The sequence below is a fragment of the Crinia signifera genome, chromosome 11, assembly GCF_055691185.1.
Source record: "Crinia signifera chromosome 11, ASM5569118v1, whole genome shotgun sequence".
NCBI lineage: Eukaryota > Metazoa > Chordata > Amphibia > Anura > Myobatrachidae > Crinia > Crinia signifera.
In genome coordinates, this window is record NC_139227.1 from 799,247 (window position 1) to 823,559 (window position 24,313).

The 24,313-nt window shown below is 41.5% G+C and overlaps 1 protein-coding gene across 29 annotated transcripts in view; it reads right to left on the reverse strand.

The window, feature by feature from the left end:
• Positions 1-24,313, reverse strand: part of NRXN2 (neurexin 2) — an 847,024-nt gene that overhangs the window by 713,072 nt on the left and 109,639 nt on the right. For 28 of the 29 annotated variants that reach the window (XM_083165053.1, XM_083165057.1, XM_083165084.1 and 25 more), the window contains exon 2: positions 8,130-8,225. The exons of the other annotated variant lie outside the window; for it this stretch is intronic. The gene's annotated coding sequence lies outside the window, so the exon portion shown is untranslated. The remainder of the gene's footprint in view (positions 1-8,129; positions 8,226-24,313) is intronic. 29 annotated transcript variants of the gene reach the window in all.

Consider the following 24,313-nt stretch of genomic DNA (forward strand, 5'->3'; position numbering starts at 1 on the left):
CAAAAAAAGTGTTCAAATGTGTTCACAAATAAAAAATGCTATGGAGGCATTACTTTTCAATCCATGCTCGTATTAAGTGTCAACAGAATGGATCTCCGATACCTGTTGCAATCACTTTCAGATGGAGTTATTATAGGGAATTCTGCTGTAGAGAAGGACTTGGGGGTCATTATAGATGATAAATTGGGTAATAGTGCACACTGCTCAAGTGCAGCAGCAAAAGCAAACCGGACACTGGCATGCATTATAAAGGGTATGGATTCAGGGGATGCCAATGTGATAGTGCCTCTTTACAAGGCATTGGTGAGACCACACTTGGAATATTGTGTTCAGTTCTGGGCACTGCACCTTAAAAAGGACATAAATGAATTGGAACAGGTACAGAGAAGGGCAACTGAGCTAGTAACAGGTCTGGAATCACTAGAATACACAGATAGGTTATACCAGGCTGAATATGTTCTCACTGGAGAAACGGAGGATGAGAGGTGATATGATTACTATGTACATATACAGGATTGGAAATCATATGGAACTGGGAGATGATTGGTCACTAACAGGCCTATACTTAGGACACGCGGGCATGTACTGAGGCTCGAGGAAAACTGAATTAAGAAGAGGATTCTTCACCATTAGAACAGTAACATTCTGGAACTCATTACCAGTGGGGGTGGTTATTATTATTATTATTATTATATTTTTATTTATAAGGCGCCGCAAGAGGTACGCAGCGCTGTAAATGTAGAACACATTAGAACAGTACAAGGTATACAGAACTAGACATAACAGCGACAGAAGAACAAAAACAGAGCACAATTAGCAGCACAAATCTTAGTACACAATACAGCTGAGATATAGGGAAGTGAGTGAGAAGAGATGCGGGTATAGATGGTAGGTAAGTAAGAGAGCTGAGATGAAGGGAAGTGAGTGAGAATAGATGTAGGTATAGATTGTTGGTGAGTAAGAGAGCTGTAATTGAAATGCAAGAAGAGTGCTGTGAGAACAGGAGGAGAGAGGGCCCTGCTCTAAGGAGCTTACAATCTAGAGGGAGGAGGAGATAGACAGGTGACATGAGGTGCAGGTGAGGAGGCAAGAAGTGAGCATGGCAGGGATGGTCAGGACATGAGGCAGCAGGTAGAGAGACTGGACAAAGTAGTCCTCTCCCTCCTCCCTCCTCCTATCCTCCTCTTCCCCCTCCACCTGCACCCTTGATCCCTAACAGCCATGCATGGGCCACAACACACCCAGCTAGGGGGCAGAGAGCATGCAGAGTGAATAGGTTTAGCACAGGATTGAGGAACTGAGGAACCATGGCTCTGGTGCAACAGTGTAGTACGGAAAGATAGTGTCAAAAAAAGAAAAGAAAAATAAATACAGAGTTAGTGTAAGTAGTGTGAGAAGTAGAGGGACATATGCACTGCAGAGTGTAGAGGGGCATGTTCAGTGCAGAGAGAGTGGTTTGGAAAATGTTATGCCAATTCCTTAGTTCTAGCTGAATGATGGCGTCCTGTCCATAGTCTGTGTTAAACTGGGGAAAGCGATCCTTGATCAAAAGTTTATACTCAATAGAAACTGAGGAACTAACCAGTTGGCCCACACATGACACCCATTTTCATGACCATGAATGAAATGCAGTGGGAATAATGCCCAGGGGAAAGTCAGGATTGTCACACACTGGTTACATTATGAGACTTATATAGTATAAAGATATCTTCGAAACTTATTCCAACAAACCAAGTTGGAAATGGGATTTTATGTACTTTAGGCAACCATGGGAAAGGATTGATTGGGACCAGAATAAAGTGTCCCACAGTTTTACTCCTTGTCCATGGCAAAAGCATTTCATGTTGTCCAAGTGACAACATGAGGAGCTGAATAAGGTTCTGTGTCAGAAGAAAATGTAATGCCGGAAGCAGGGCCTATGGCTCCCATCCACCACCACCAGTACCACATGAAATATGACATATCGCACAAGTCGATGAACTTCCAACAGCTCTTTCTCTCTGGAAGTATGCGCAAGTTTATATCCATGCATTAGATCAGTGACGGCTAACCTTGACCCTCCACTGTTGTTAAACTACACATCCCAGCATGCCCTGCATCAGTTTTACTATTTGGCCATGCTAAAACTGATGCAGGACATGCTGGGATGTGTAGTTCAACAACAGCTGGAGTGTCAAGGTTAGCCATCGCTGCATTAGATATTCACTGTGTCAGGGTTATATTCTGATGCCCCCCAAAAATAAAGGCAAACAATGAATTCCATTACTGCATAGCGAGTTGGGGTGTAAATATTGAATCCAAACTATATATATATAAATGACTGCATAAATATGTCCCTTAGTTTGTGCATGTTTAGCTAGCAGAAAAGGAAGAGGCATTGGTTTGCTTAATTACATTATAGGAAAGTAGTACGATTTTCTGCCTCTACAGTGCCCTATAATGTGTATAGGGAAATATCTATTTTATAAGTGTCTGACATAATCTATAATCTATAATCAAGGTCATCCAACACCATCTGGAATGAGGCATTTTTGGAAGGTCTCAAACTGATATACGATAAAATTGTAGAGCTGTATTACAGGCGTAACTACGGAGGGAGTATCAGGATGCTAGGCTGGGTCTGGCTTCTATGTCACATTGGCCGCCGCATAGAGGATGTGATTGCTCAATGCCATTAAGAAGGGGCACGGCTATATACAAAATGTCAGCACAGTCAACATAAACACTAAAACCGCCGTCCCCTCGCATGGATCGCTACGCCCGCCATTCTTTGGGCACGGTGACTCGCTATGCTCACCATTCTTCGGGCACGGTGACTCGCTACGCTCGCCATTCTTCGTGCACGGTGACTCGCTACGCTCGCCATTCTTCGGGCACGGTGACTTGCTGCGCTCGACACACTATTTTATTCTCCCACCTCTCCGCAGTGGATGGTAGGGTATTATACCGCCTGTTGGCACATGTCAGCTAAAAAAAAACCAGTAAAAAATCCCATATGGACCTTTTGACTGTTGACCTTCTCCGTGTCGACCTAATGACCCTGTCGACCTAATGACCCTGTGGACCCAACCCACGTCGACCTTAAGTAATGTCAACCTTAATGCATGTCGACCTAATGGTGTCGACGTACTCGCTGGTGACCCAATGATCGTATCCCAGAGGGCTGAGGAAGACAGAGCAGCTGTCAGGAACTGTGAGGTGAAGTCTCCATGTATCCTCCAGGTCAGTAATCTGAGCTGGTTCTAGACCAATGTCCCTTGCCTGCAAACCTCCCCCCAATCAGTTTTACCATAGCAGCACATGCACACTGCCCCATAGCCGCACATGCACACTGCCCCATAGCCGCACATGCACACTGCCCCATAGCCGCACATGCACACTGCCCCATAGCCGCACATGCACACTGCCCCATAGCCGCACATGCACACTGCCCCATAGCCGCACATGCACACTGCCCCATAGCAGCACATGCACACTGCCCCATAGCAGCACATGCACACTGCCCCATAGCCGCACATGCACACTGCCCCATAGCAGCACATGCACACTGCCCCATAGCCGCACATGCACACTGCCCCATAGCAGCACATGCACACTGCCCCATAGCCGCACATGCACACTGCCCCATAGCAGCACATGCACACTGCCCCATAGCCGCACATGCACACTGCCCCATAGCAGCACATGCACACTGCCCCATAGCCGCACATGCACACTGCCCCATAGCAGCACATGCACACTGCCCCATAGCCCCACATGCACACTGCCCCATAGCAGCACATGCACACTGCCCCATAGCCGCACATGCACACTGCCCCATAGCAGCACATGCACACTGCCCCATAGCCGCACATGCACACTGCCCCATAGCAGCACATGCACACTGCCCCATAGCAGCACATGCACACTGCCCCATAGCCGCACATGCACACTGCCCCATAGCCGCACATGCACACTGCCCCATAGCCGCACATGCACACTGCCCCATAGCAGCAAATGCACACTGCCCCATAGCCGCACATGCACACTGCCCCATAGCCGCACATGCACACTGCCCCATAGCCGCACATGCACACTGCCCCATAGCCGCACATGCACGCTGCCCCATAGTCGCACATGCACGCTGCCCCATAGCCGCACATGCACGCTGCCCCATAGCAGCACATGCACACTGCCCCATAGCCGCACATGCACACTGCCCCATAGCCGCACATGCACACTGCCCCATAGCCACACATGCACACTGCCCCATAGCCGCACATGCACACTGCCCCATAGCCACACATGCACACTGCCCCATAGCCGCACATGCTATCCTATAGCCAGCGGTGTAGCTAGGTGCCATGGTACCCAGAGCAAGGGCATGTTTCGCACCCCCCCCCCCTTTATTTCAACCGCAAATATTGCAATCTTACTCACTATATCACTTACTTAATGAATATATTAAACAAGGTGGGTCCCAATATTGATCCTTGTGGGAATCCACTTTGGACCACCTTACCCCAGCCTGTTTGTGCAACCAGTTTTTAATTCAATTACAAATTGTATCTACTAACCCTGTTACCTTGTTTTATGAGGCACCGTATCCAAAATGTAACGCTAATATTTTGTGCCTCCACCCAAGCTTTTGTTATAATGACCCTATGGGTAATTAAAATAGGTTAGCTAGGGATAACTAATAACTAATTCTAATATGCAGATTAGTTATTCAATACAATTATAAAGTAAAAACATCTTTATATTTCTTATGATAAATTAACAACACTTAGGCTAAATTAGTATAATAACAATTATCAAATATTAAAGTGGAAATAAAAACAAATATATATATATACCTGTACAACAGACTACTTGCATGCAGTACAAAAAACTTTAGAAAACCAATTTGTTAGATTTGAATATATATATATACCCGGGTATAAATAAAACATGTAAAAGATTATTATTACTAATATGTCAATCCCAGTTGTGCGCAGTTGGGGCCCATATAAGATCCAGTGTAGCCCCTTACTGGATAAAGCCTCTGTATTCTAGTAGAGCATTAAATTCCGCTATATTCTCCTTTTACGTATTTTGACCTCCAGTAATCAGGGCTGGCAACAGAAATCTTGGGGCCCGGTACACTGATATCTCTGGGGCCCCCCCAACGAAACACCCAGATTTTAATAACATTGAATATGTTTTTATTATTAGAAAAAAAATGATAATTAATATTCACTATGCAATATAATAGGACAGGGCAGATGGGAGGACGCAGCATTGGTTCGTCCTATGGTTAGCTGGGTTGTGTGATGTCACTGGTAGCCGATCAGGTGACCAGACTGAGGGGGTTACTGGGGGGTCCATGTAAATTTCCTTCCAGGAAGCCAGGTGAGCAGACAGCACCTTTATAAAATATTGCTAGGGCAGCACTGCCACAGCCATGCTTACATCCCCTGAGCCCCTCAGAGCCTTGGGGCCCCTCACAAGCTTGGGGCCCGGTACGAGTGTCCCCTTTGACCCCCCCTGTTGCCTGCCCTGCCAGTAATGAAGTGTATCTCAGGTTCATGTCCTTTGCAACAATGACATCCAAACTATACTTGTGCTGAATCCCACCCTGAGAACTTAGTATACTGTACAACTCTTCTCTATGGTCCAATTATGAACAATTAAAGTTATTTTCTTTAATGTAAAGTAACTGTGTTAGCTGCATATGAGTTTATCTGAGCACAGTCCTGCAGAAGTACAACAGGCTATGAAGGCAAATGATACAACGTTGCAATGGCTAGCAACTCACTTGAATCTCTTGAAATGTAACATTTAGATGAAAGCATGTATCAATGTCCTCAGCTCAGTTTTGTAGGTTCAGGCCAGACTGTCAATGTGTAAATGTATAAAGCTTTACTTTTATTCCTGAAACTGTTCCTCTGGAGCTTATATTGAGACTAAACTCACTTCTTAAACATGCAACGTGTCCTCGTCAGTTTACGTTTGCAATAGATATTAGAAGCTGTCTGCACTTAGGATGTTAATAGTTATAGTCTCTGTATTCATAAAACGACAGGAATTATCATCACATCATATGACGTAGATAGCAGCTCTAACATAGCACCACACACAGGTTATACTGGCTGCCTGGTCAGTGTACTACAGCTTGGCTGCTCCCCCAATCTCTGACTTGTGTATGCTGCAAGTAGTGTCTGTACACAAGGCTGCTGGCTTCACTGATGCCACTCACCGCTGCGTGGACTATATCCTCATCAGTCCTTCTTCACTTTATGGCCACTACAGCATCCATGGAAGAAAGTCTAGCACAGAAGCTGCTGCCAATTATAGTTAAGGCCCTGTATGGCTTTACTCTATTACTGACTCCTGCCGATGCCGAAAAGACCACCCTCACGACAGGTATTGCTCCCTTGATGCCCTGCTCTGGCTGTCACTCACTCACAGTGCCAGTCTTTGCTCTAGTTACAGCACAGCTGCTTTACCAGCAGTGCAGGTAGCTCCTAAGATGTCAGTCCTGTCCGGGGTAATGGCGTTTTTTTTCTAACTGTCAATATGAGATGTTTTCCTACTCTTCCCTAGGACTGTCATGTGACTGGCATCATGTGACTCCCTTGTCACGTAGCATAAGGTGGCTCTGGAAGTTTCCACAAGTGTCCCTTCAGTCTCTTGCCAGCCATGTGTAAATACATGAAATACATTAAAATGTGTAAATATATGCAATTATCTAAGTATATACATCATACATTAATTATGTTCATCAATAAAAATGACATATATATATATATATATATATATATATATATATATATATACACATACTTACCCATACATACCCATATATATATATACATATATATATATATATATATGTATATATATATACATACATACATACATACATACATACATACATACATACATACATACACACAAACAAACATACCTTCTCATGAACTTCAGATTAACTTTTAAATCCTAGCCTGTGCCTATGGAAATATGTATTTATAGACAAATGTTACTATAAATGTATGCCTATCTGTTAGCATCTCTTATAGTTATACGCCTATTCAGAGCACTGAGTTTAGTTTGTAAATAGGGTGCTACATGTGCAACCAGTTTTTAATTCAATTAACAATTGTATCTATTAACCCTGATACCTTGTTTCATGAGGCACCGTATCAATAGCTTTAGCGAAATCAAGAAGTACAGTATTACATCAACAGATTTCCACCCTCCCACTGACCTCATAGCAGCTAGTTAAATAAGCCTGACATGATCCATTTTTGACGAACCCATGCTGAGCCTTACTTATCACCTGTTCTAAGAGATTTTGGATACTATCTCTTATTATTCCTTCTAATATTGTCCCCACAATGGGTGTTAGACTGACTGGTCTATCATTTTCAGAGTTACTGTAGGAAAGTATAAACTTTTACAAAACTACAGTATACAGTATATATTCTGCAAAGCTAAAACAGGTTATAAAAGCTATTGTTCTGCTTGTTGGCCCTGATCAGGAGGAGGAAATGCTGCTGTACCGTATTTGTGGAGATGAGCAGCATTGCATTACACACTGAACTATCTATAATGGGTGCAGTCTCTGCATAACAGGCTGCACCCAGGTACTTTTCAGAGGGCGTAGCCTAATTGTGGGAGCTGTAGCCATGCACCCACATAAATAAAATACAGAAAAAATAGTACTTTAAGCACCTCCCGGACCACACTGCACACAGCAGCATGTGCTGGGAGGAGAAGTGCTGCTACTGCAAGGTAATAAGGGCTTACACCGGGCCCCTCAATCAGACCTGAGCCCAGTAGGGAAAATCACTGGAAAAATGGCCACCACATTATTTCCCTGGAGACCTGCTCACCACCTCGTGCTAAGTCACCATCCCTACAGATGCTGCTTTGTGCTAGAAAGGAGGTGGCTTGGACCAAGACAATGCACACAGGCTCCTTGCTTGCTTTCTATACAGCACAGGCCAGTTACACTTGTTTTCCATTATGTGATTATCTGACATAGCAGTAAAACAAAAAAAACGTAATCACAAATGAGTCTTGAAATAGAAAAGAACAGAAGATGAATCGGCCCAGCTGCAGGATATGGGCAAGGGAGGTAACTAAAGATACACAGGGTAACTTACAATATGTGCCAGACAGATGTGAAGTTGCTGGGTGCTCGGTGTTCTGTTTCTTAAAATGCATGGATGACTCCTAGGTTCTCAATATGGTGTCCACCCCTGCAGGAAAATCAACATGAGGTTACATAAAGTACTCTAAAAACATAGAAACAGAGGAAGAACAATCGAGGTACAATGTGTTAAGACAATGTACGCACAGTTGGGGCACAGATAAATATATTATAAGCATATGCACTAAAATATAAAAGTAGATCGCTTAGAAATGGAACACTGTTGCTCCGTGTGTAATGGCCTGCAGTGAAGGTGATGCGCGGCCCCGCGTGGTGCTCTCACCCATGGAAAGATATTGCTTGGTAGATAGATCGCAAGGTGACGCCTATCAACAATAGACAAAACGATTACTCATCGCACAGCATTGCGGGTGCATCACTAGTGCCACGAGATGTCAATGTCAATCTTCCCCACACACACTCACTCTGTCATATGCAGACACCCCACCCCCCACCCAAGTCTGCAGATCCAAAAAGTCATGATTTAGACAGAGCAAAACAGACAAAAGTCACTAACGGGTCTACTATTTGGTAATATCGATGAGAATTACAGCAGAAGAGAACCTTCCATATCAATACAAGCAGGTGGCAACATCTATCTTTCAGCTCTCCCAGGTCAGTATGAGAGAGTCCTTCACTCTTCTACAGAGATCCCTCTATCCACCGAAGTGTTCATTTTATGGGCCATAGTAGTGCCCTGGTTCATATATGAACTATAGTGGTGGCTTCGTGTTTTTCCCCATAGCAGTGCCGTCATTTGCATCATTATAACATGCAGTGATCCCAGTTTATATTATTTCAGATTGTAGTACCCCAAGTAAACAATATGCCACACGGTGCCAGTACACATACCATTCAGTGCCCTTAGTTCTTCATATGCCACACAATGCTTAGTGAACATATCTAGGAACATGGTAAGATGCAAGGCTGCCAAAGCTCTGGGCCTCACAGCAATGGTATCCATACACCCACTCTAGCTATGCCCATGGATCTGACTGTCTACAGCCTTGATGGCTAACCTTGACACTCCAGCTGTTGTGTTGAACTACATATCCCAGCATGCTCTGCATCAGATTTAGCATGGCCAAAATAACTAAACTGAAGCAGAGCATGTGTAGTTTAAAAACATCTGGAGTGTCAAGGTCAGCCATCAAGGCTCTACAGCAGGCATGTCCAACCTGCGGCCCTCCAGCTGTTGTGAAACTATACATCCCAGCATGCCTTGCAATAGATTTTGCATTCCCTAATAGCAATACTATGGCAAGGCATGCTGAGATGTGTAGTTTCACAACAGCTGGATGACCGCAGGTTGGACATGCCTGCTCTACAGAGTCTCCTGGAAAGTGATACAATCTTGTTTAGCTTCCAAAACATGACTGGCACACAGGACACATCTGCAGTGCAGGAAATAAACAGCCTGGTGAAAGTTACAGCTGTGCTGATGTATTACAATGTGACTGTCACTATAATGGCCTGGGATGGCCTAAAGCAAATCAAACAACTGCATTTGCTGCAAAGACAATGACCCTAAGAATTACGCACAGATTGAAAAACAATATCTAAGCATCATGTGTACTCTTAGAATTATCTGTACTGTGAAGACAGATCATAAGCCACTAATTGCCATGTTCCAAAGTGCTATAATCTCAGCATGGTGCTGAGATTCTAGCAATAAAACCTCTATCATCTACAAACCAGGCCATGAGATGTACATCAGTGATCCTCTTAGCAGAGCAACAGCAGCTGATTGCAAATCGGGAATAAATCCTGGGCACCATTTCTGATAAGCATGTGCAGTCCACAGACCAATCAGAAAGAAAGAAATAGATATTCAAAAATGGCATCATCTTTAGCAATATGCAATATTAAAGTCATTGCCATAGAAGAGGTCACTTTCAATGGTGCTCTTGGTGCTTTATATCGATGGCATGAAAGTAAAAATGTAAATCACTGATGGATTCACCACCAATGGACATACACACAGAAGAGTATTCGGTATAGGGCTATAAAACTGACCGCACAATGGGTGCTGCATTAAATAACAGACCAATGAGAGAAGATTACAAGACTGGTTATGCAATGGGGCAGTGTTAATACCCCAAAAACCTGTACTTTCTGCAATTGATGGTGAAGTGCAATTTGATTTATACCATTGGTAGCAAACACCAAATTGCCCGGAAATGCAAAATACTGACTTCATGGTTAGATTTCAAAGAGGTGACTATAATCACAGTGAGGTCTGCTGATCAATAAAGGATGACATTGATTAAGAATGGTATTCTGTAAAAGGAGTATGAGATCCTGATACCAAAATCTTTAAGAAAATACATGCTACTTTGCATACCCTCAGTCCACACTGGCTGGCCTCTGAAAGTGAATATAAGTGTGCCATGTCATCTCTGCCCCACCAAAAATGCTACTGGGGCGGGTGCTAGCTAACAAGCAGAAACTAGGCCTTAATTTTATTCCTCGACTGTCACCTGCAAGGAACACCCCCCCCCCCACACACCCCCAGTCCTGGTGCCCTAGGCTGCAGCCTAATTGGTCTATTGATCAGCTGCATTGATGGATCGTTAGGCAAGGAAGGTTTCGAGGTACCAGAAAACCCCCTCTGCTTTCACGTATGAAGTGTACCAACAAAGTGTTACTTATTCCTCATCCTTAATATTGAAGTACAGACATTTCCAGACACTCATTTATAGCACTACAAAGATGTGCACTGGTGTAAATTTATAGAAATATAATACTCCATGGAAAACGTACTGTAAACCATTCAATTAAATATAAGCTTTACTCAACCAGTTCAAGAGAAAGATTCTAGTTGCCCTATTTTACCACATTATTTGCACCATATTATATGATAATTAACATTCTTTTTTTTATTTACCGTGTGAATACTTTATATCAACAATAACCACTTCTGCTAAATTCTGAGGAAAATAGACTTTCAAAACATGATCTGGTTGTGCTAGTTAAAGATCTCTAATCTTAATTACAATAACAAGATTAACAGATTCTCTTTAATTAGACCTATGTTCAATACAGTATTATTATTATTATTATTATTATTAAGTATTATCTAAAATATCCCTTATCCATAGGTTTTTTTTTTGGTAAAAGAACTACTGGGGACATGATACAGTATGTAACTGGCACTAAATATGTGCGAGAAAATGGTTGCTTGGCATTCAAACTCCGCGCCTGAGATAGGACACAAACTTTGTTTCATATTTTGAAAACTTGTTTCATGCACAAATACAATATATGTGTGTGTATTTCATGTGTTTGATGTGTTTGTACAACATAAATGCAAGATACCTCAAAATACCTAATTGAAATATAAAAATATTCTGAAATACGGAATATTCTGTTATCCAAAAATCTTCTGGTCCTGACATTTTGGATAAGTGCAAAACATGTAGAGTAATGAATTGGCAATAGTTTCTTTTTTATGTACCTGCAAAGGCGTTTGTATCCTAATTCATCCATATGGGGTACATATGTAATTGTAGGATATAAACTGCATTCCCATGAAAATAATCCTTGTGTGTTTTATTTAGAACATATATCACTATGTAAGAATGAAGCCATATTGTATTGTTCCTTTGTTCTTACTTTTTTCTTCAAGTTGCTATAAATGATTTACAATCTGCTAAATGTCATCTTTCTTGAAGTGTCAGTCATCTGTTTTGCAAAGGAAAAAGTGAATTATAGGAGATTCTATATTTATGCTAAAAAGGTACAAAACTTGATGTTTAAGAATGTAAAAAATAAATAAAAAAAAAGGTCTGTGGGTATTATTCAGAGATTCCACAAACCCACATTGTTCGCAATTGATTATATTTAGTCTGCACATGTGCCACAATGTTCTTGCAATTGCGGTCGATTTGTTCACAAAGTGGGTCGCAGACCGTTAGGAGGAGGAAAGGGTGAAGTGGCAGCTAAAACAGAAGAGTGTTGCTATCATTTTGGAGGCATGTTACTGATTGCGACTGTAATTCTATACGCAGTAGATATGTCTCATGTCTTATTTTCTGCAGCCATGAGGTGCGGTCATAGGGCTGCTCAGATGTTCCATGTTTACCTAATATGCATCCGATGATTGTGTTTTTGTGGAGACAGCGATCATGGGCTTCTTGACACAACTCCTAATTACTGCGATATTGGCATATTTCCGCACAGCAGCTGCATGCAAATTCACAGCTGCTAATGCATTTACATACATCCCTAATCAGGTACAGAGTTAGATTGCAGCTTTAGGGGCTATTTACTATTACCCTGCATATTGACGTAATACATAATGCTTGTGCATTGTAATTTACCATGCCAGAGCTCTTGATTAGTCCCCTCCACTATGCTGTGGGTTTTATTTCCTCCACCCCAAATCTGATACTGCTCATGAAGAGTTATGGTAATAGGTGCAGACAGTCATGACTTGAAGGGGATCCTGCAAAATATTCCGGGTTTCTCAGTCCCACAGGTTGAAGTCATTGGGTAACTGCCTCTCAGGGTAGCATTACCTAGTGTCAGAAAGCTTCGATTACATGCAGAGCTAAACTAAACATTTACAAGTATTAGAATATGATCAACAGGTCAATTATAGATGACAATTTAATAAAAAATAAAGTTGATAATACCTTAGTTCACTTTCCATACTGTGTACTAACATTATCCCAGCAAAAGAACATGGACGCATATTGGTGGCACAGTGTTGTCATACAGTATATGGCTATACTGTACTTTACTCATACATACTGTATAGTAGTGGGGGGGGGATCTGGTATTATTTGGGCTGGTTGACATGTCTGGAACAATTTTACAGGCACTTGTTACCTGCTGTACTTTACTCATACATACTGTATAGTAGTGGGGGGGATCTGGTATTATTTGGGCTGGTTGACATGTCTGGAACATGTTTACAGGCACTTGTTACCTGCTGTACTTTACTCATACATACTGTATAGTAGTGGAGGGATCTGGTATTATTTGGGCTGGTTGACATGTCTGGAACATGTTTACAGGCACTTGTTACCTGCTGTACTTTACTCATACATACTGTATAGTAGTGGGGGGGGGGGGGATCTGGTATTATTTGGGCTGGTTGACATGTCTGGAACATGTTTACAGGCACTTGTTACCTGCTGTACTTTACTCATACATACTGTATAGTAGTGGAGGGATCTGGTATTATTTGGGCTGGTTGACATGTCTGGAACATGTTTACAGGCACTTGTTACCTGCTGTACTTTACTCATACATACTGTATAGTAGTGGGGGGGGGGGGGATCTGGTATTATTTGGGCTGGTTGACATGTCTGGAACAATTTTACAGGCACTTGTTACCTGCTGTACTTTAATCATACATACTGTATAGTAGTGGGGGGGGGGGATCTGGCATTATTTGGGCTGGTTGACATGTCTCGAATATGTTTACAGGCACTTGTTACCTGCTGTACTTTACTCATACATACTGTATAGTAGTGGGGGGGATCTGGTATTATTTGGGCTGGTTGACATGTCTGGAACATGTTTACAGGCACTTGTTACCTGCTGTACTTTACTCATACATACTGTATAGTAGTGGGGGGGATCTGGTATTATTTGGGCTGGTTGACATGTCTGGAACATGTTTACAGGCACTTGTTACCTGCTGTACTTTAATCATACATACTGTATAGTAGTGGGGGGGATCTGGTATTATTTGGGCTGGTTGACATGTCTCGAATATGTTTACAGGCACTTGTTACCTGCTGTACTTTACTCATACATACTGTATAGTAGTGGGGGGGATCTGGTATTATTTGGGCTGGTTGACATGTCTCGAATATGTTTACAGGCACTTGTTACCTGCTGTACTTTACTCATACATACTGTATAGTAGTGGGGGGGATCTGGTATTATTTGGGCTGGTTGACATGTCTGGAACATGTTTACAGGCACTTGTTACCTGCTGTACTTTACTCATACATACTGTATAGTAGTGGGGGGGATCTGGTATTATTTGGGCTGGTTGACATGTCTGGAACATGTTTACAGGCACTTGTTACCTGCTGTACTTTTTAACCACATTTACACATTTGCTCAGTCATGTTTCTATTAACCCCTTAACTGACAAATATTTTGACAAAAATGTTCTCAGAAATAGTTAATTTTTTCCTATTTAATTACGTTAATGAGTACTTACATACAAACTTCCATATTTGACTATTCTAGTGATATAAATCTTCCTAATTCTTGTGCAGTTTAGGAGTCTGGCGACTATCAGATTCCAGAAGCATCATCCTTCACTGCCGCAGTATTTTTCTATCCCCTCCCTGTAGTATTTAACCAACAAGCTATATTCTTGATATTGTTGTATAACCCCTCCCCCCAACATACACACACACACACACACTCCTTGTGGTTAGGTCTTTATCATAGCTGCAACCCCTTCTCCAGTGTCCATATACATCCTCCTTCAGTGGCAGAAGACCACCCCCTGTTGAATTTCCCCACCACCAATGATCCCCATGGGTACATAAGCTTTCGACTTTCTTCATAAAGAGCACATTGGAGTCTGTCTCAGTTATATAACAGTGCAAAACAACTACTTGGAACTACTAAAATCTTTAAAGAAGGAGAATCAGTGCTAGAGTTAAGATGCCAGTAAGTTAATAGCACTCTAGCTAAGCTTAGCAGAGACGTCATTTTTAGGTAGATTTTATTATAGAGGAATATAAGCTGAATTGATTTTACATTATGGAAGTAGATCCAGTGCAAACGAATAAGCAGCATTACATTGTTGAATAAAAAATAAAAATAAATATTGTTAGAAATAATTGAATGGAAATCACATACGGACCTATAGTTATGACTGGGAAGATGTGGATTACTGATCTGGCCTGTTTCTGTCAAGCATTAGCAGAGATACTGTATACAATGTATAGATAAGATACAGTAATTATAATTCCAGACATTAGTGACTATTCTGATGTCTTTCACTCTGTTCATCTTTTCAAACAGCCTGTAATGTTTAACTTTAATTATTAAGTAATAGTTCTAAACATAGTTAATGCCGCAGCACAACATTAATTAAGCAAAACACTAAAATAAATGTATGATACTCAGCACTGTAATGAGGGAAGAAGGCTTGTAGCTGAACAATTATTGGGTATTATTGATTACTATGCTGAAATTCTTTTCACATTACTACTATTGTGTGTGTCAGAGGAGAGTACAACACACTGTCTGTGTGGCAGATGGGGCAGAGCAAAGAGGATGGGGCAACAACATATCGAGCACAAGTGCAAAAACATATCTACTGTAATTTGAGAGAAATAATCAGAGGGCAAAAAGCTATTTAACAATAAAGTGTGATTGTCGCTGTTGTTCAAGTAACAGAATCCTGTAGACCATTGTTTCTCTACCTCATTGTGCATTCACCTGGTGCAGTCGCAGCTGAAGCAAGAGAACATTATCATTTGCTTTATTTTACAATGACATTGTAATATTAATCTGCGACTTTACTGATCAATCTATTGAATAAGATTGTCCCTGTACTAGTAACGGGCGACAGTAGTATGACTTCTACTAGAAAAAAGGTTAAATAAGAAGTCATTTTCAGAGAGGTTCCACCAAGAAATGCTTGAGGATTTTCCCAAAACAGATATCCTTAGGAATTTCGAAAAATAATATTGATGACAGAGATGAATTTCATAAAGTAACGATATAGCTGACCTCTCATACACCACCCTCAGAAACAAAGACAATCTCAGACCATTACCCAGTGGTTCCCAAACTTTTTAAATTCACGGCACTCTAGAGTTTGTCTATTACACTAACCAATTTTAATGTGAATTATTTCTGGGCCACCAACCGGAGACACGTCTGCAAGTGTCCCGAGGCACCCCAGGCTGCCATGGCACACAGATTGGGAACCACTGCCATAACCATTTTTCACTAGTCAAGTCCTTATACTGCTCTTGCTAGTACCCATTGCCCTTTACAGTCACTTTCTAGATCATGAATAGACCTATCACAGATTTAGAAGGAAACTGATTTTAAGGAAGAGCAAAGTCTTCTTCATGTTTTCCTAGGCATTTCCATGACTTGCACATCTAACATAGCAAAGATAGACAATATACATCAGCTTGCTTCATAGAAACATACAGTTTGACGGTAGATAAGAACCACTTGGCCCGTCCTTAAGTTTTTAACCAAGTGTGAGATTCAATAACAATGATGTAGAGTTAGGAAATCAGACCATGTAAGCACGAATGTACCATCTTTAGCAGGATAGTCATTCTAATACAAATCACTCATTCACACAGACAAATCTCATATATTGAGGTCAGCATTACTGTAGCTGCTAGCAGCATGGGTGTTTCTATAATGGGTGTGTTGTGCACATAGATTCCTGGGTCCTTGGGGACCCAACTGCACATCATTCTTATGTTTCTATGTGCACCCCAGAGAACACTTAACCTATGACACGTGTGTCGCTCGTGACACACCAAGGCACTTTGACTGACGTGTGTCTGACCCCTAACCCTAACCCCCCCCCCCCCCAAATATTGTATTTAATATATCAAATATACCATGCCAATCAATTAAAAAAATATGATTTTGTTTGCCCAGTAATGTAATAGGAGACAGATTTAACAATCACATAATAAATTAATATATACTTATACATAAAATTTGCTCATAATATGTTGTACATTGTTGCAATGTTAAACCTGCTGCTTTGATTTTAAATATGCTTGTACATAAACAGCTGTAACAATTAAATGAAGATTATACAATGGCAACTGAATAGCTGGTATGTTTTTTCATGCAGTTCAGTGTAAAATGTGAAAGCACTTTCTCTGGTCAAGTGAAGGTTTTCTTGCCGCCAAAGTTATATACTGTATATAGACTGCATGTCAGATGACAGAAAAACAGTGGACGATGTTCAGTGTGTTCTTCCCAATAAATGGATGGCAAAATGGTTACTGCTGACCACTGAATACTGGCTGTGAATCTCATTTGCTTTGAGGGTTTCTGATTCCTATGCAGTGAGCCTAGTACTCGTCCTGTGTGGATCATAAACAGACTCATAGTGTATGTATGCTATTAGTGTTTTGGTTTCTGGTTTTGGCTACTGATTGACTACTTTATAGGGGCATTACCTGCACATACCATGGATTGCTTTGATCTTTGCTTTGATACAGATTGGATGGATGGCTGTTCAGACCCCCGGGTAAACCATAACTATGGCTTGAAGGCTGCCTAAACACATCCCCTGGTCTTTGAGAATTCTTACATTCCTGCTACAGAACAGTATCGTGTCACTGTAGCCTCCTACTGTATATTGTATATATCAGTAGATGAGTCTGTCCATAACAATCACCTATTACTATATATAGTAATTAAGACATGGGGACAAACAGCAAGGGGAAGGGGACAGCCAGTGTTCTAGTGTCCTGGTTCTAGGTTTTAGTATTTATAAATGAGATATTTTGAGTTTTCAGGAGGTCACATTTTCAACTACAGGCAAACTCACAGCAAACCTTAACCAATGTTTTAACAATAGTCCTTATTTTAAGTTGGGTTGTGACTCCTGGAGATGCTGGAAAAATGGCATCAGATGTAAATAACCAAGAGCAACAAAACTACACAGCAAATCCAAATAAATAAATAATATGGCACAGAAAAAGAAAGCTAGTGAGCTGAAACAAAATGATAAATTGACACTGTACACTAGATTTTTGTTTATTAATAATAATAATAATTTGTTATTATAAATGTATGTTTTTTTTTTACAACATAGTGGCGAGTTTTTGTGTTCTGTTATGAATTTATTTTTGAAAAATAATTTGCCATGTTCAATGAGGCATAGCAACAAAACTGCTCAGACTAAGCAGCCAGGTAAAAGTACTCAAAATGTGTTTTGGAACTTTCCATTTTATGATGGATCCATTTAAAACACAGCTACAGTGTTCATACGTAGAGCTGCTAGCTACCCTCAATAAACAGCACAGAACCTTTTATAGTTGCATCTAGATTTCTCCATTTGTACAATCACTTTCTATTGCAAATAGTAATGAGAGTGTGCCGTGGGTTTAATGCACTTGCCAATGTCAGAATTCTACCACTTATTGCATCATTGCACTGTATGGGTGAATTAACAATACATTGATTTTATATAAAATATATAAAAGGTATAAACAATCATTTGTATCAATATTATACATATTGAACATTAATTAAGGACACTGACAAAAGTGACATGATGACAACTGTGTAGTGTTTCCATGTATGTAAATAATAATGGGAGGTCCAGGAGATGCTACATCATGTGGTGATATAGGAGTCAACCAGTGAATGGAATTATACCAATGTTTTAGTGATTCTTAAGATTTTGTAATGATTTCTTAAGGTTAAATTAAGTTTCTCAGTTTGACTTCTACAATATGGCCCTTATTCTGGTTCACTCGCAAATGCAAATTTCTTCTCAAATGGACAACACCATGTGTATTGCAGGTGGGGCAGATGTAACTTGTGCAGAGAGAATTCGAGTCAGTTTTGCAGACTCCTGATTTTTGTAGCAGTTTTGTAGCAGTTTATATTGTAGATGGATGCCTCTGGGATAGGGTTAGGGAAAGTCTTTTCCCAAGAGGTACTGTAGATGGAGAGGAGAAACCCATCCTCTACCTCAACAGGAATACAGTCGTGGGTGTAAATGAGGTCAGGAATCAACTGCAGCCAAGTTGATCAGTAGCACCCTGTTAGCTGCCTTATAGAATGTTGTCTGTAGACAGGTAAAGGGCTCCTGATGCTGGATAAGTAGGCCAGGTGATAGCCTAGGAGTCTGGGGTTACATTAGGAGTCATTGGACCATACCATGGAATGTGACACTGTAACCTGTTAGCTGCTGTGAACTCCTGTGACCCATGTAAGCGACCTAACTGCTGGAGAAGCAATAAACCTGCTGTTTGAATATGTATGAACTGGAGGGGACTATGATCTGCTCATTGTAATGTGGAGGGCACTATAATGTTAGAAAATAAGGAATGGGGCACTGTGGGATGAAGGCACTATAGTATGGCATAAAATGAAGTGGGGCATTGTAACAAGGCATCATTTTAACTGGAGGGCAAAGCATCACATGGGGCACTGTAATGTAGCCTGGATTACTATATAGGCAAAGTAGGCACTGGACAGCAAGTAGGCACTGGATCTGGTGGCTGGCGCGCTAGCAATCATGAACACGCAAACGCCTCACATGCTTGTGCATCCATTGCCACGCGCCTTATTCCATGGCGTGAGGTGGCACTTACCACATCAGGAGCCACTCTAGTCAGAGCAGCCCCATCTGTATACCCATTACAACATGTTAAGAGCATGAACAATAGACACCAGATTCACATATCAGTTTCCAGAGCTGTTTGTTAAAATTGAAAATGTATTAGGAGATCATTTGTGAGGGGGCCCCCAAAACTGCATAAGGCTTAAGATGGCACTGATGTGCATAATATGAACTGGGGACACTGTCATAATGTGAATTGGGGATTCTTTGTAGCATAATGTGTACTGGCAGCCCTACAATCAGTAAACTAGGTAGCTAAAATGAATAACTGCAGTAGAGAAGTGTCTCTCAAAAAGCATTGGGCCCCTTAAATATATTGCTATGGGACTCACAATGTTCTGTTTATAACCCTGCCTCCTATGGCACAGTCCAGATATTCATTCATTGGTAGTTTAGGAGGTACTGTAAGTGGATGATTAATATATGATGTGGACTGTGGAGAAGACCTAGACTATCTCTACAAGTGCTACACTTAGGGACAGGCAGCATCTCAATAGGAAAAGTGTGTGACTAGAAGCCTGGAGGAAATTAAGGACATTTTGTGTGGGGGGTGGGCAGCTGATGTCAGTGGATGCCAGCTGCCCACCTCTTCCCGTACATGTCTGCGAGCGCTGTACAAATTATTCAATGGTTGGCGATCATCAAGGCTGCTAAACATCCATTCACATGCGTGCAGGGAATCAGTGTGCGGGGGGGGGTGGGCATTTGTGCCGGCGGTGTGTAGATGACCTGCAAAGCTACGAAATTCAACCAGAAAGACCTCCATAGTCCCTACAGCATGGGACATGACACCGAAAATGCGGTGAGGTCAGAGGCTGGGGAGGCACATATGTGGGTGGGTCAGAGTTCTATCATGTATGATATAGATATAACCTTCCATCTTCAGCTTTAGCTCTCAGTTGCTAAGCCTTGTGTTCCCTTATATAGCTTCCGACTACTGGTCTTGAACTTGCACAGATCCTGTTTTCACAGTCACATATCCTAATTTTACTCCCTCTTCTTACACTATGGTCTACTTGACAAAGAACAACATGAGTGTTGATGGGAGAAAGACCGGTGGGAGATACTGGAATTGAAGACCGGGGAACAGATTTTCAGGTAACTATCCAATAGTTCAATATGTACTCGACTTAAAGAAACTTCTTGAAAACTCATCTTTAATACTTCCACATACAGTACATTTGCTGAAGGAATTGTGGCATTTGTAGCACCCTGCCCACATGCTGTATAGTGGCCCTGCCCCAAAATACTGCTGTTCCTGCATAAAGTCATTGATTTAATATATACTGTGAAAAGGATCACTCCTCCAAACCATATCCCTTAGTTCTACTCCCTCATGTTCCTAAAGCCTCCCAGGAATTTATCTTACATAATCTTTGCAGACAGATATCGTATAGCAGTCAACTGGAAACATTTTGACCCACCACCCTTCAGGCATATTACCAGTATACTACATGACCACATCCCTCCCTTTCTCTAGAATTGGAACAATTAGCTGGTCTGCTTTGATGCCCATGATTCATCTCATAGTTAAGCTCCATTACTTCACAGGCTTAGAGTGTCCTTATACATCTGATACATCTTCCAGAGCGCCCCCCCTCCCCCATACTTTCATCCATAGGTCTTTCCACTTATCTTCAGATACCCTCTATACTTAGCTCTTGATATACTCAACTGCCCCTCAACTCCTGTTTGCTTTCCTGTGATATTCTCAATCCAATATGTTAGATGTCATACAGCTGAAAACTTTTGTCACCTTGCTGTTCACATTTCTATTAAACAATGTTTTCCCATTTTCCATTTAAAAAAAGCCCATCAACAATCCTCTTATTATTACTCTACCCCTCCAACCCAAATTCCCACATATGCCTTCATTTAAGAATAAGCCTTCTTTAGCACCCTCATTTTACAGATTGTGGCTGTACCTGTATCTATGGCTTTGCTGCTTTCCCAACTGTAATGTGTTGAAGCACACTTCTGAGGCCCACACTCTAGAATCCATCAAAAACAGACTCAAGACTTCCCTGTTTACTCAAACATTTCCATAATTCCCTTAAGTATTGTTTCTGAAAATCTTTTCTGTACTTCATTGTTCCTGTACTGTATTACATTCATTATTTCGGATATGCGCCTTCAATCCTATTTGGAGTAATAAAATAATTAGAATTACTATTATGCACAAACAACCATCTGGCATGTGCATTAGTTATCCTGCTGCTGGCATAGGTAGGGTGCTATGAGCTCAATAGTGGTCTCTGCTGAGGGGGAGTAGGATACCGCTGCACCTTACTGGGGGGGGGGGGGCAGGTAAGTTATGTTAAATACCAGCAGCATATTCATCAGTATCACTGTGATACTAACAAAATATGGCAATGGTATTTCATATTACTGTGAAATCGAGTCCTTCATCTCTTGCCTAGCTCCTGGATACATCCTTCTCTATTAGGAGGGGACAAGGGCGTAACTATCATAGGTGCAAGGGGTGCAGCTGCAATGGGGCCCAGAGCTGAAGGTGGCCCATCTTTACTGTCTAAGTAATATGTTTTATATACATTTATCACCATCAGTTGCCAAAAAGGGGGCCCTTACAAACTTTTGCTATGGGGCCCACAAATATCTAGGTACGCCTCTGGGAGGGGATCTATAAATCCTCAGAGGGAAAGACATAGAGTGGAGAAGTTGCCCACACAACCGATTAGCTTTTGTAATGTATCTAGTAGAGACTAATGAATGACAGTTGGAAGCTGATTGGTTGCATTACGCATCTTTGCTATTTTATCTCTCCCTCTTGGACTGTAATGAGCAAAGTCATTTCCCCTTAATCTGTGCTCCAATAATTATCCTTGCCACCAGTTTGCCTCAGTTATCATACAACCTTTTGAGAAGAAATTGGTTAGGTTAAGTTAGTTCCAGTGAATGTGAGAAGCAGGGAAGCCCACGCAGTGTTTTTCAGGTTCATTGGCAACAGCCGTATGCGCAGTGATAACAGCAATGGTCTCTGGCAATGGCCACAGGTAATAATAGCAGTACACTTGTGAGTTATCACACTGGGACACAGTGTTATGTGCTGGGTCACACATGCACCATGCAGAGTGGAGGCCGAGCAGGAGTGCGTTCTCCTCTAACAAACCCGCTCGTCTCGGGCTGTCTCTGGTCACATAATACATTACACTTCACTTAAGTTCACATGTGTAACCAAAGACATTTTGTAAATATGCAAACAAATAATAAAAAATTACACATCACCAATTTCAATCCACATTTTTTCAGGTGCAAATTTTGCAATTATGGTGTCTGTTCCTTTGTTAAAACATTTGCAGCCTTATCAGGGCAGATGTGCTATTAAACTAAAGAAGCATAAGCTTCAAGACCCCTACACCCCGATCGGCCCTAAAGCAGAATTATTTTTTTCATGATAAAAAAAAAAAAAAACACAGTTCTGACCTTAAATCTCTCTCAAACTATTATCCCATCTCTCAGCTCCCAAACTCCTCCAAGCTACTCTAGAGACTTTCCTACACTTGTCTCACACAATTTCTAAACTCACCCCCTTATTGGACCTACTTCTTAATATCAGATCAGCCACAATTAAATCCTTATTCTTTCATCTGAGGAACACAGCCAGAATCAAAAAATTAATCCCCTCTGAAGATCTGCCAAAAGTCATACATGTAATTTTATAATCTCGATTAGGTTACTGCAATGCCCTCTACTTTAGTCTACCAGCAAAAGTATTGCACCGATTACAGCTGGTTCAAAACACAGCTGCCAGGCTGTTACCCAATCAGCCCCATTCTAGCCATTCCCATTCAGCTCCTTTTCTCTACGCCGTTCACGGGCTGCCTATAAAATGGCCAATCATTTTCAAGATTAATTTGCTGAGTTTCAAAGCCCTATATAACCAAGGCCCAAGGTACCTGAAACAGCCAACCTGTCCAACCTGAATACTACAGTACTTTTAGCCATGCGGCTCCGACTCTATGGAACTTCCCCCTACAGTTTGAGAGGCCCCTACTTTAGAATCCATCATTGTTCCTGTACTGTATTACATTCATCCTATCTGATAAGCACCTTGAGTCCTATTGGAGAAAGAGCGCTATATAAATAATATTATTATTATTCCCAACTCTCAACTGAGACAACAATTACAGAAGTAGTGAATGATCTGGTCACTGCGAAGTCTAAAGGCCATTAGTCACTTCTTATTTTTCTAGCTCTCTCTGCTGCATTTGACACTATTGACCAGTTTCTTCTCAGTGAGAACAAACACTACAATTCCTAGGTCTTCAGGACAAAGCCCTTTCTTGGTTCTCATCCTATATTTGTAATCATTGTTTCAGTGTCTGCTTATCTGTAACCACCTCCCCTTCACAACCTCTATCCTTTGGAATACAGCTGCTTTTCTCTGTCTATATCACATCTCTTTTTATATACCCTTTTGGATTTTAACATTATCTGTATACCTATCTTCCACAGATGTGTCACCATCTATATGACAAAATATATGACAAAACGAAGACACCTATTAGTGTCTTAGTTTTGCATGTACGTACCAAATAATTCAATGGTCGGTTATCCAAAACAACTATTCGCAGCCGTGTGGGGACCGCACCGAGTGAGGGGGTTTGGGCATACAGAAGAACGAGTGGCGGGCGGCATTAAAATTTGCAGTGCTGCATGTGGACCAGAATAAGGTCCTTAGCCCACAGTGTCTTTTATTTGTAAGGCTCCCCTGGCACTTTCTGGTGGCCCTATTTCTAATATACCCAAGTATCCCATGTACGAATGACGCTCCTCTTCTGATCCCC